We start from the raw sequence: 12421 nt of genomic DNA, 5'->3' as shown, positions 1-12421 counted from the left end.
CTTCTGCTGCGCTCTGTTTAATTGGCTGTGCTAAAAAAAGCTCCTTCTGCTGCAGACCGCGGTGATGATGCGTGTGGAGACCCTGTGCCGCTACAGTTCAGAAACTGTGAAAATCCGAGAGGCACCGCAGTGACAGAAACACAGATTCAGGCCAACCGAGATGCACTTTCTCCTGCAGTTTGCGTAACAAGTGTAACAAACTGTCACTAAATATCAAGGGTTTCACTAGCTGCTGAAATTACACTCCTATGTTCATTACTCCTCTTACTTTCATGTGAATTTTTAACTACCATTAAACTATTTGTCAAGGAGTTTCTTAAACAGACAATTGTGCATACGAAGTAAATTCAAATTAGGCAATCCATAATCAATAACAATTGCCAAAAATTTTATTCCTCTTTTTGCAATTTCTTGGAGTTCAGGTGGTTCTTTGGGAAAGCTTCATAAAATGTGATAATTTTCTAAATGGGTTTTATCTGTTCATATTTGTCTATATTCAGCACGTGTATTTATTTATTTTCGGTTGTATATTAATAAAATCAGTTCACAAACAAATATTATACATCCAAAAGATATGTTTTGTGTTCACATTAATAAGCACATTTGCATGTGTGTACACCTAAGTGTGGCTACTTGGTGTTGGGATGAGAATGTATGCTTTTACTGTATTCACACACTGCTTTAAGGGGGTCATGCTTTCTGTATGTTTTCTGACTTTGGTTATAATTGGGGTTCATTTTTATTTTGTATTTTTCAATCTTTCCCTCTCAGAAAAGCATAAGCAGGAGCATGGTTTCTTGGGGTTGATTCAGGCTCCATTTTATGTCTAATTAGCCTCTGTTTTAGACATATAAAATAGTGCTCTGAAACAGAATGAGAAATTTTGATGGACGTAAATTAGAAGAGTAAAATTTCAGCCACTGTTACTGGGCCGTGTTCCAGCTCTGCTCCAGCGGGCAGTGCTTGCACCTGCACCTCCACGACTCTCATGGTACGGTCCATGCCAACAAGAATAGCAGTCATGCTTGTGTTTGTGAGCAACACAAGGACAAAATTCACACCTTGGCCTTACCTTAAATTATGCGTGTGAAAACACCCTGGTCTACACAGGCTACATGCTACTGCTGGTCTCATTTCTGGAGCTGCCGTGCCGGATACGTGTCTGTCACTGCGTTTCAGCTGCGTCAGAGCAGAACTCGGCAAATGCCACCCTCCATTAGCGCTCGGAGGAGCACCTGGCAGCCGCATTTGTGCGGCGGCCATGAATTAGCAGCAGCTGAGATGCTGCAGCTCTGTGAGTGAGTGAACAATCCCACTATCACCCCTCTGGCCAAAACAGAACGTGAGGGACACCAGCAGGCCGGAGCAGCGATCTCATGAATCATAAAGGCCGGAAGCAGCATTTTAAGTGAACCAAATCCCAGGAATATGAGGGTACTTCTCGAAAGTTGCACAATCTTTGTGACAGATTATAATGCCTCTCAGGGCTTCTGAGTAAGAGTTCTTTTAATTCTACGAAAAAGTAATGGGGCCTTCTAATGACTTTTTTTAAAAGGCATTCAGCCCAAATTGTGACCAGCTGGTGGAGGGATGCATATTTTCATGCATGTAATTGTAGTAATGTGTATGTAAGTGTGTTCCATGAGTGTATGAAAGCTTAAGAACATCAAGCTATACTGTCTGTAATGTATAACTTGATGAGGTACCAAAATCCATATGTTAACATATTAACAAAGAGGGAAAATCAGCAACAGAGAGCAAAAAGTGTAACATTTGTCTTTAAATTTTCTCTGCTCATGGCTGCCATATTTTGAAAATCTTTTCTATGATTTTCATTCATGTTATTTTAACCATGTTACTTTTGATTGAAAATGCAATTTGACAAATTGTGTATTTTTACCATATTGTCGTATTTTGAAATCCTCTACTGTGAAGTTTATGTGACGTCATTGTGCTGATAATATCTGTCTTTTGAAATACAATTTGTTCATGTTTTTGGACCAGAAAAAAATAGTACAGAACTCTTGAATGTGAACAAAAATTACGTGGCAGAGGCAAATAAATGAATTGATGACAAGTGATAGATCATAGCTATAACTGGCTGCATTAAGATGTTAGGGGCATTTTACTGAAGAGGGATTTAAGTCAGCTCAAGTCATGTGCTATCCTTAACTTTGAGTAATGGATTTAAGTCTGCTTTGTGCTTCTTTCAGTCTTGTTTTCATTGTTTTAGTAGATTTCTACACGTCATTTCTAGTTTTTAACTGAAATGGAATGAATAGGTTGTGAAAAAAATGAATTTGAAAGATACTATGATACTTGATTATATTCATCAATTGAAGTTAAGGACAAAGCACCATGGTGGTTTGATTGAATTCCCCCTTATTGTGACAAGAATATGTAGTACTTTACTGTAAGCTGTAAGTATCTCCTCTCTATTCTTCTTATGCAGAAGACCTGTTTACATGCTAGAGGTACAGCAGTATCAATGCTGATAGCCGTACAGGCCCATGAGAATACAGACTGCAAATCCTGTTTTCTCCTGTAAAAGCATGAAAAAAGGGAAGATGAAAAACTTTGGGCTTTACAAACCAGATCTATTTCAATAATAGTCCAATTGTTTTCCTGTGACTCATGGGTAATTTGCACTTAAAAAACAGCTCAGCCCACGCCTGCATGGCTAATTTCCATATCAAGCACCGCATTGGACAAAGCGGGCCGCATGTTGTCTCTTTCATTTCCATAAATATTGTTTGGAACGCATTTGGAACATATCTACCCACGAGACAAACAAGCTTTTGGACACCTGGCCGCTTCACTTATTTATTCTTACTTACATGCAAGTAAGTCTCAGGGTTGCGGTGCCGCGGATGAGGAAGCATGGCTTCGGCCTTGTACAGCACAGGACAGGACAGGGAAGGACAGGACATCGTATTCTGTTGATTTACTCAGCTTTCCTTTTGTGTGCATTTCTGATTGGCAGTTTGAGGACAAAAGTACCCGCAGAGCTTTGGCAGGGACATGGAGACGGATTGATTGGAGGAACTGGATATTCTCCCCAGCTGAAATCATCGGAGTCCTGTAACAAGAATAAATGCCCAGGTATGGGCAATGAGAATGGGTGCCATCACCATCCTCTGGAAAATAGCTTGGGTGACAATGACTCAGGCTGTCAGATTCCATTCCTCTCAAACTTTACCTGAAGTAAAACAAACCAAAAAATAAGTGAACTTTCTCACTTCTTCAGCAAGAGTACTATACAGACTCTCTGTAGTATTTGCTGTTGGACTTAAATTGGCTTCCTGCAGTAAGTCCCCAAACACATCCACCTCTGTTGGTGGATTCAATAGGTAGAACAGTGCAGAACACCAGAAAATTCTTCAACTGAATAGTCTGTTTTGTTTTTGAGTGTGTCGGAGATTAAAAAAAATATTTCAGGAAGTCAGCGAAATGTGATAGTACTCAACAAATACCCTTAAAAATGCAATGCTATGCATTAAACTGAACACAAGTAGCACAGGTTGCCTTATTTGAATTTGCAGTAGTTTTCTTTCTGTAAATTGTGTGTGGCTTTATACACTTGTAAAAACGTAAAGACTCCGATATACAGGTTAAGTCAGCTAACAATGACATGCAAATAGACAGGCTCTTAGTTATTTCTGTAGCATTGTTGAAATATACACGTCACCTTCCTTCAAAGAAGTTCTGCGGGAGACATAATCAAAAAATTGAAGGGAGTCATCAGAAATCATGTCCTGAGTTTTTTGGTGTTTCCCCTGCTCCTTTATGCCTCAGGTTTGTCTCTGCCCCAGATCCAAACGTCTCCTCCTGCCTCCTACACATTTTTTTTTTTCAACCTGATGCTAAAACCTGTCGTATTTTCCTCTGCTCTTTCAATTTTCCTTCACTCCCAGCCAGATCACACAGGCTGTTGTGTTCACCCATTCTCTCCTTTCAGGCGGTTCTCTGTAAAGCTGTTGATCTTCCTGTGGCAATGAACTATGCTTTTGATGTTCTGTTTACTGTTTTGTACAAAGGAATGAATTGCTGTCAACTCTCAATGTGCCTGAAAGTATACAGTTTCACCAATACAAAAGCTCTATCTAGCCTACTCACAGGAAACGAGGCAGGCTCTTAATAAGGTATACTGCATGTCAGCTCTGGCAGACAGCTATGCTAGGAAAGAACATGGTCTCAATACATGAGAATGTTTTGATTATCTGTCTTTTTTCTTATTTTTATCTTATTAACTTATTTTTCATTTCTCAGATGTCATAAAAATTTTCATTTCTCAAATGTCATTAAAAAAAGATGGTTTTATTACATATTTTGACATGTATTTTATTTCCGTCCATGTAAAATGTAATAGAAATGTCTTGTGTAGGTGTTTGTGTATTGTTATAATGCATACTGGGTAGATTTAACATTCTAAGGCTGATTTGACATCAGACCATTTACTTCTCCAGCTTTTTAGTACTTTTTAATTTCAGTACCTTCACCTTTCCACATTCAATTATTAGCGACTATTATAACCAATATCATCCATCTAAAATGATTTATGAGTTAAAGCATGGGGAAATACTGAACATTCAGAGCAGTTGTCCTTAAACCATGTTCAGCATCTACAGTACAGTTTGTTATTGCTAGAAGTATTGTAGTACAGACGGAGGGCATTAATGGTTCCCTGCAGCTGTAGGGTTAATATATTAGCACTAGAGGGTTTTCCTTGGTATCGGGAGCAGCATTCAGACAGTGCACCAGCGCTGTGCACTCCTGGTCCCGGCTCATTTGTTTCCGCTCTCTGAGCCTTGCATGTTTTTCCTGCAGATGTCAGCCCCAACAATGATGCTGGGTTTCAGGCTTGGGATCATACACTACAGCAGCAGGAAAAGTTGACACAGCAAGCGGGCTATGCTGTAGCCTGTACACTGACTGGTCTCCAGTTCTTAGTATTCATTTCCAGACGCTTCAGAGCCCGTATATGACTTACGTTAGTTTACAGGAATAATGATAATAATAATAGTAATAGTAATAAACAAGAAATAAATATTGCACACCAGACATAATCAATTCTAATCAGTATTCTACCCAAGGCTTTTCTGTTCTGGGGCTTAACAAAGAAATCTAATTTGTCCTCCTGTTTTGTTTGTGGTTGCAGGGTCACTGCAAGCTCCAGGCTGTGCAGATAAGCCGGCTCTGTCTCGAGCTGTAATCACTGCAAGATTACTGACCCTGTTGAGAATCACGGGATGCTTTGTATTGGATTAGACATCAGTCCTTAAGGGTCAAAGACAGTTGTTTGTCAAGGCTGAAAGCGTTTAACCTGGTAAAGACCTTTAATGCAGATAAATCTTCCAAATACTGTATCATAACCCCCAAAAAATCATTGATTAATTACTTTAATTACTGAACTCAACTTTAGTGTAATGGTTGTTGTAAATGTCATCATTGATCAAGAAATTTAAAGCGCAAACCTGTAAATGTATCTGTACCTGTATACCTGTATCTATGTAGCTCTATTGCACTATTTTTCCACATTAGCTCTCGTGTCTCTAACGAAAACATGGTCATTAATGTTTGTGTGGCATCAGCACAAACAGAGTGCGTGAACAAGCCACTGATGGTAAAAATCCTCAACCTAAAAAAAAATGCATTTTAAAGTTTCTGCAAGGCACCTCTTGTCCTTGTTCTTGCTTCTTTCAAGATGAAATCAGACAGCAATAAAAGGAATATCCCTATCAGAACAACCTGACCTTTACCAGCCACTCAGACATATATTAACAAGAATTAAGAAGAGACACCTCTGTGTTCTGTGAGAGGATGGCTGGTGCCCAAGGGGATTTCTGCAAACTAAATGGGTCGACATCACAAGAGAGGAGCAGCTTTGGCTAGTGATATGAGAGCGAGGCTTCATGAGCCCCAAAATGAGTGGAGGTATCAGCAAATCAGTGAATCACTGCTTGAGAGATTCACTAATTTGAACCAACCGTTCTGTTTTGATGTCTGACTTGCTAACGAAATAAGAGCAGTAATTTACTGCTCATGGTGGCCCTGCCCATGCCAGGGTTCATAAAGCCTCTCCCTAATCATTAGCTTTTACCCCTCTTTGAGACCAATGATGGAATCCTGGCCAAGAAATGTTCAGACATGTACAACAGTCCTGATCTGTATGCATCATTTGTGTATGCTTTACTTTGCCATCGTTAGTATGTGCAAATGACTGTGGGTCTGCTGCTTTGCAACAGAAGTGGGAGACAACAAAAATGAACTACACACAGGTAGGCACAGGATCTCCGCAAAGCTGCTCTGCAAGAAACGTTCCTTTTTTTTACATATACAATTGAATTGAATGGAACTGAATTGAATATTGAATGGAACTGCTGCCAAGAAAACAATAGTCTCCTCCAACAGTAGAGTCATGCCGTGCTGGTATGGTCACTTTGTCGGCAGGAGAGAGGAAGAACAGGACCAGGCAATGATGTAAACAGTAATAATGCGGTGAGCAAGGCTATTGCAGGGCCTCAGGAGGGAATTAGAGTTCATTTTAAGATTACAAAACAACAGAAATGGGACAAAAAATGACATCAAATAAATTGAGCCACAGTGAACGGTCCCTGTGTAAAACAGCTTGGGGGCAGGCTGGGTGAAATGGGCAGTCACATGCAACAGGGGACACTGAGGGTTAGCCACCCACTGTTTCTGCTGAAAACTGTCAGAAAACACAGTCAGCCCAGAACACCCTCCCACAAAGCCATGGGGGTGATGTATTTTTGTGTGGCTCCGTATCTTTGAGATGTGCTGCTACTGCTGCTGTGCTTGTGTATGGAGCCAAGACTGTCCATGGTCCTGTAGGACTAAGTAGGGCTGGTGCTGTCCATGGTCCTGACGTTCTCCTGTGAGCGTGCATGGTGTAACCCATGGTCCTACATTTTTCCTGTGAGTATGGATAGTGTGATCCATGGTCTTATAGTGATCCTGTGAGTATGGATGGTGTGAACCATGGTCCTATATTTTTCCTGTGAGTAGGGTTGGTGTGATCCATGGTCCTACATTTTTCCTGTGAGTAGGGTTGGTGTGATCCATGGTCCTACAGTGTTCTTGTGATTGGGGCCAGTGCTATAGCCATGGCCCTGCAGCACCACTGGTCTGTTGAGGCACCTGTGGTGCTAAACAGACAGTGATAGAGAAGCCACAGACAGGTACGTAACTGTCCTACTCTTTCCAGGAGTCTTCCCCTCACAACTGCCTTATTGCTCCAATCACACAGGCCTGGGTGTCCCAGCATTGCATCATCTTGACCACAGACAAACAATCTGCCTGAAACAGCTGTGCCTGATTGCATGCATGAGCTTTCAGAGAGCTGCTGGCTTTACAAGACATGGGGGATGCCAGAGACTGAGTCTGTTTAGCACAGACCCCCCCCCCCCCCCCCCAAGTAAATTTTCAGTGCAAACCAGATAGAAACCAGCTCTTATTAGCTGGCATTTAATGAAGTTACATTTATGCCAATTAAAGCATGAGTATGGTTAGAAGGCAAGTCAGAATGCATAGTGACAAACCATTAGGTTGCTTATAGAATCACCAGTTACAGTTAATGATGAATTCTCTGGAGAAATGTAAAACTGCTTGAAAATTGCATAACTGTTCTCTCATAGAAATTATGTAATTCTTCTAAAATCAGACACAAAACTGTGATTCAGTCCAAGTTACAATTCAACTAAGTTAAGAAGTTAGTCTACTCTTTTTGCAGTCAACAGGATTGGAAATTAGCATGCAAATGGGGTTGAGAAATAATGATGAATTTACTCTGAAACCTGAAATTATTCTAAACTATTATATTCCTGTATATATTTTTACAGAGAAATGAATTATTCATTTTGGGACTACCAAGTTATTTATTTATCAGATATCATGGTGCATCTTTATTCATGTTAATATTGTGAATATCTTTGTGGTTAATTTCTCACTGGATATAGCAGTAATAACATATAATTGTTCATAATTAAATAAAGCCAACATGTTTGGAATAAAGGAGTCTGAGAGAGATTTTTTTCATGGTCACACAGGATCTGACTTTTTATGAAGAAATGGACACAATTAAAGGGTAATTGCACAATCAGTGCCGGCAGAAGAAATATGTGTGGGTTGTCTGTTTTATAAGCAACTATTGTGGCAAATAATATGAGTAAGGAGCAGAATTTCACTGTAGCACTTAAATGATATTACACAATTATAATGATAAATGACCTCATCTGTGCAATTTGTGACTCACCACTAATTTCTCTCTTCATTATTAACAATAGGGGAGTGTGAATATGAGAAAAGCCTGATCAATTTTGCATGGAGTAGAATCATTTAGAAAGAAGCCTCTCTGCTGTTTGCGATACGGCATTGCTGGGTATTTAATTGATCTACAGTCATATGTCTTGCATTTGTTATGAACCAAATTAAGAATGAAAACGTGCACTTTTCCAGTTTACCACTTAATTGCAGAAGCGTTTATATGTCTGAATAAATCTGTAGCAATGTAATTGCTTTTTGTTTTTCAGACGTCATCATGTTTTATTTGCTCAGCATATATACTGTAGCTCACCTCCATAACACACCCATTTACACAGCTATAAATTTACTGAAGCAATTTCGGGTGCTGTAGCAGTGCCCAGTCCTGGATGTAAATAGCAGTCCTCCGATCACAAGTCATGTTACCATGACACTGCAATGCTGCCCATTTTCCCAATAGTTCTACTACTCCGCTGCATCAAGTGTTGCCAGGGGAACACCCTCAAGAAGAGCCCCTGCTCTTGTGGTACCATCACTACTCTTTTTAGTTTTCTCTTTTATCTTTTTTTTTTTGCAAGGCTATTTTGCTTTGGAACCACCAGAGAGTTACTGAGCCAGCTGAATCTTAGAGAGAGCGACTCAGTTCCGTCTCACTCAAGAGGAGCAGCTCTGCATTTGTCATTTTGAAGGAGCAATCGGACAAAAAACAATGCACCAGTTTACAAAAGTCTGACAGAGGCGCACTGCAGGACGACCCTTCCATGTTAATAAACCAGCGGAAGGAAAGCTCATTCCGCAGGCAGTGTGGGCATTCCAGGCCCTTCCTTTTGGGTGAAAGGTTAATGAGCAGGTCTCAGATGGGACACTTGCACAGGCCTTTATTCCTCTTTTCTTTGAAGTCCAGGATGAGCAAAAAAGAAAAAAAAAAACACAGACCACAAGGCAATGGAGCAGCAAAACCAGACATACAACTTTGATGATGTTTTCAACCACAGCAGCGCAGGCAGGCACAGTGCCAGGAGCCGATCTGGGCTACGCTGTGCTCAGCGGCTCTGACTCTCGACTATAATGTCAGACATGCAGATGTTTCACACGAGCAAGCAGGTAAGCAGATCATGAGAGCTCTGGCAAGGAACCTCCTCCCAAAGGCACTACTTTATGGACATTAGACCTGCGTCGACAAACCTGTCTCGCTGCAGGCCCATTCAGCAAGCACTACACAATAATTTTCATATGCAGCATGTTACACAGACTTAAGGGTGTCCACTGGAATCCCGCCGTGCAGACCACAATGCCAAACAGACCTTGCCGGGAATCAGCACTTGTTTGTAATTGCTATCATGTCCTCACCTCCTAATGAGCTTTCAGATGTGCCTGGAAACACGCAGACTGCAGCAGGGGGAAAACTCCTCTCATGGGTTTTCCAATTTCCCTGATATTTTTCTCAGATTTACGGCGGCAGTGCAAAAAAAAAAAAAAAAAAAGAAAACAGATGGGCATAATCAGAATATTTAAAAATAATACTTCAAAAATAGTTTTTATATGTCTAATTTATGACATATGCATCACCCAGTTTTTTAAAAAGAGAATCTCAGTTCTCTAGAGAACTCCTGAAGACTCTTCTAGTGTCTCTTACTGTACGCCTGACTGCATAGTTATTTACTGATGAAATCAGACTGTTTGCATGCTGCACATGCATTGTCCAGGTTTTTTTTAAAATAAATTGTTAATCACAGCTGAGACTCCATAAACACACACACGTGCAAGCAGCCCTTCCATAGTATCATTGTTACATGTACAACTTGTCAGATTAATATTTCACTAAATGTTAAAATGTGATGGCAAATATTCAAAGAAATTCTCAAGCCAGGAAAAGAAGAAAGGCTCAAAACAGGATGCTACACAGCAAGAGCTCGATACTGTGAACAACGCATGTCATTACATACACTGCATTTTATTCTCTGGGAATATATATTTTTCAAAACCAAATGATGAACCATGATAGCATGATTTTTTCAAAATCCATGACTCTGCGTCAGAAAACTCAAGTGGCTTCTCTCATGAATTGTATTTATAATTCATAGAGCAGGCATAGCAAAAATTTCACAGTCCTTGATTAGCTATGAACTAACCACAGCACTAATTTCTGAAAAGACATACAGTACTGTACTGTGGTGATTTCAAACTAAAATAGCTCTATTTCATGTAGCCCACTTATGAAAAAATTACCTAGGAGGATTTGGGGGGGTTAAAAGTTGAACTTTTCTTCAGTGGTGTGTTTGAACATATGGTGGATGTCAGTGATTGGATTAAAGTTACAGTATGTCTTGAGGGATTATGGGAGAATATTTAATTGCTGGTTTTTGTGCCAATGAAGAAATACTCAGAAATGTTTCAGTTACTCCAGGACAAGGCTTACCTTGGGATTCTGTTAGGCAACACCTGTGAAATATCCTTAAATGATACGAAGAAATGGCCATTTCATATATGTGCCATTTAGATTGAATCGTACAGGTAATACTTAATGAGCTGTCATTGCCGTGTATTCAGTTAGTTTGAGACTGATGCTACACAGAGACAAATGAATGAGAGGGAGAGACAATGATGACAGGACATGGGTTTAATCAGTACCAACCCTGGTCTCTTTAAAGTGTGCATATGCAGTGATTCATATGATTCGATGATTGATGGTGGCATTGTTCTCCCAGCCCCCTGTTTGGGGAGATCGCTGACATTTTAGAATCAAGCCACCCCCCCCAACCCCTCCAGGTACAGGTTCCAGGGAGCGGTATATTGACAAGGCATTATAAATTGTAGGAGAGATTCCCAGAACAAAAGAGGGAGATGTGAACTGTCCGGCGTAGGAGGGAAAAGAGAGACAACATCTTTGTGTTCTACAGAGAGACGAACACAAAGCACCTTTGTTGCCATCTGCTTCCTGAATGTATAAGTAAGCAGATGAAAAGCACACCTGCAGACCGCGCCTTCGCTCAGCCACCGGGCCTCGCCTGCAAATTCGCTCTTTCTTTTGCCTGCCCCCGTGCAGATGTGTGAGGGTGATGACGAAGGCCTGCAGGCTGAGTGTAAGGTAATCAGTGAAGATTACTGTGATTTCGGAGAGGGCAGAACTCCCTGTCATTCATTTTCTGAGTAATAGTTGGGGAAATCTGTAATGTCTTTAATCAGATTGTGCACAAATTAAGTGGCAGTGTATACGCTGAGTAACGCCTGACTAACTCCTAATAATCCAACTTTAGATGTTCCACAATGTTGATAACCAGATAAATACATAATGAAACTTCCTGCATGAATTGTTTATGACCCATCATATACATACATCATTGCCTGTTTGTAAATGTATCATGATGTCCCCCTTTGACCACGCTTCATCTTTTTATCTTTAACAATAATAGTACAATATATGCTGTTATATAATACATATTAATGTGGTAATTCTCAGCTGAGAACATCAATATTCAGTGCAAATGCTCAAGGTTATTTCGGCATATTACAGAAATGAGGAAATTTGTCATCTTGTATCATGGTACCAGTACTCTTTGTAAAAGCTTGGGAAAATCAATACAAATTTACATTTCAGATGACGAGTGGGGTTTTATAATCCCACAAAATGAATAGCATCTCACATAAAACTAAAATAAGTTAGGAAAAAGAAACACATTTTACAAAGCTGTGTATAGGGCACATTTTATAACAGAAGGGTGCACTGGTCCAGTAACTCTAATAAATGTCTAAGTGATAATACAGTATATACATTCATTTAAAACATTGGCCAGATGAAACATTTCCAGTGGTCCATTTCCATTGGTCTATTTCCATTTGTTTCCAGTGGTCTAACTACCATCTCTTGTGTGTCTGGTTTATCGAATCAAAAAAGAAAACATGACCACAATAAGACCTGGATTCTTGTGTTCTTTACACTGACTCGCCGTCTGGTCACCTTGAATGTACTTTGTATGCATATGCTAACTAATCAACCTGGCCTAGAAACATAGTTGCAATGTTAGCACTGCTGTATTTTAAAAAAGGTTTTTATTCATTGAGCAGATTTTAGCTATGTGGCACTGTAAAAGCAGTAATAAGGAAAGACATTCAGAATTCAAAATAGTAAACTTGTAGGATC

The sequence above is a fragment of the Megalops cyprinoides genome, chromosome 17 (assembly GCF_013368585.1).
Source record: "Megalops cyprinoides isolate fMegCyp1 chromosome 17, fMegCyp1.pri, whole genome shotgun sequence".
Taxonomy (NCBI): domain Eukaryota; kingdom Metazoa; phylum Chordata; class Actinopteri; order Elopiformes; family Megalopidae; genus Megalops; species Megalops cyprinoides.
This window is presented reverse-complemented; position numbering follows the sequence as displayed.